This window comes from Gorilla gorilla, chromosome 22, assembly GCF_029281585.2.
Source record: "Gorilla gorilla gorilla isolate KB3781 chromosome 22, NHGRI_mGorGor1-v2.1_pri, whole genome shotgun sequence".
NCBI classification, from domain to species: domain Eukaryota; kingdom Metazoa; phylum Chordata; class Mammalia; order Primates; family Hominidae; genus Gorilla; species Gorilla gorilla.
In genome coordinates, this window is record NC_073246.2 from 18,723,909 (window position 1) to 18,724,794 (window position 886).

An 886-nucleotide genomic window follows, 5' to 3' on the forward strand; every position below is an offset into this window, starting at 1 on the left:
GTTTTTCTCTGGAGGATCAACTGAGAGATGCATTCCTCCATGAAGGCTTATATCTCATTGGCTGAGGGCTACTCTGCAGGGGTTACCTATGTTATCCACCCCTGCTCCACTCCTGCTACAATATGCATTAATTAGTGCCAATTCTTGGGCATTCTTGGCCACAGAGTGAGGGAAAGAAATCTTTTTTAGGAGAGATGCTGTCAGCTTACAGTGAGTTGAAACCCACACAAAAATATCTACTGCACTTGTTGCCGAATTCAGTGGGGAGACTTGGCAGGGGAGATAGCATGATCACGAAGGTGGTTTTCCCAGGGCAAGATTTATTCACTGCACTCTGGATGTGCTGACCCCTATGATTTTCACCCAAGGGGGAAGCTTGACTGCTTAGTTTGTTGTAGCAGGGGACTGTGTTCACACTTTTCCCGGGTCTAAAATATTAAATGACAAGAACAACAAAAAATCAACGGGGAGATCTAGGACATGGAGGCAGGACATTAGAGCCATTTGATTTAAAAAATCATAGTGGTTATTTTAAAATATGTTCAAAAATTGGAGATGGCCAAATAAACCAAATATACACAAAAATGGAGTTTGGTTATTATAGTGTACAGCTAACCTGTATGACAAAATATTTTGTAGCCACCTAAATATTTTTAGAAGAATATTTAATGCTTTAGGAAATTGTTTGTAACATTAAGTGAACAAAATAAATAATAAAGTTATACATGTATTATTTATATGTGCATAAAATTATTTGAAAATATATATTAACATATTAACAGTGGTGACTTGGGTGTAGTACAATTATGAATTATGGTTTATCTTCATTTACTCTTTTGTACTTCTTCATATTTCCTAAACGGTTTACAAAGATCATGTATTATTT

The 886-nt window shown here is 36.2% G+C and overlaps 1 non-coding gene across 1 annotated transcript; it reads left to right on the forward strand.

The window, feature by feature from the left end:
• The first annotated feature begins 266 nt into the window (after nt 1-266).
• On the forward strand, nt 267-426 carry LOC115931867 (U1 spliceosomal RNA). Its single transcript, XR_004068296.1, has one exon. It is a non-coding gene; the product is annotated as a U1 spliceosomal RNA (small nuclear RNA).
• The last annotated feature ends 460 nt before the right edge of the window (nt 427-886 follow it).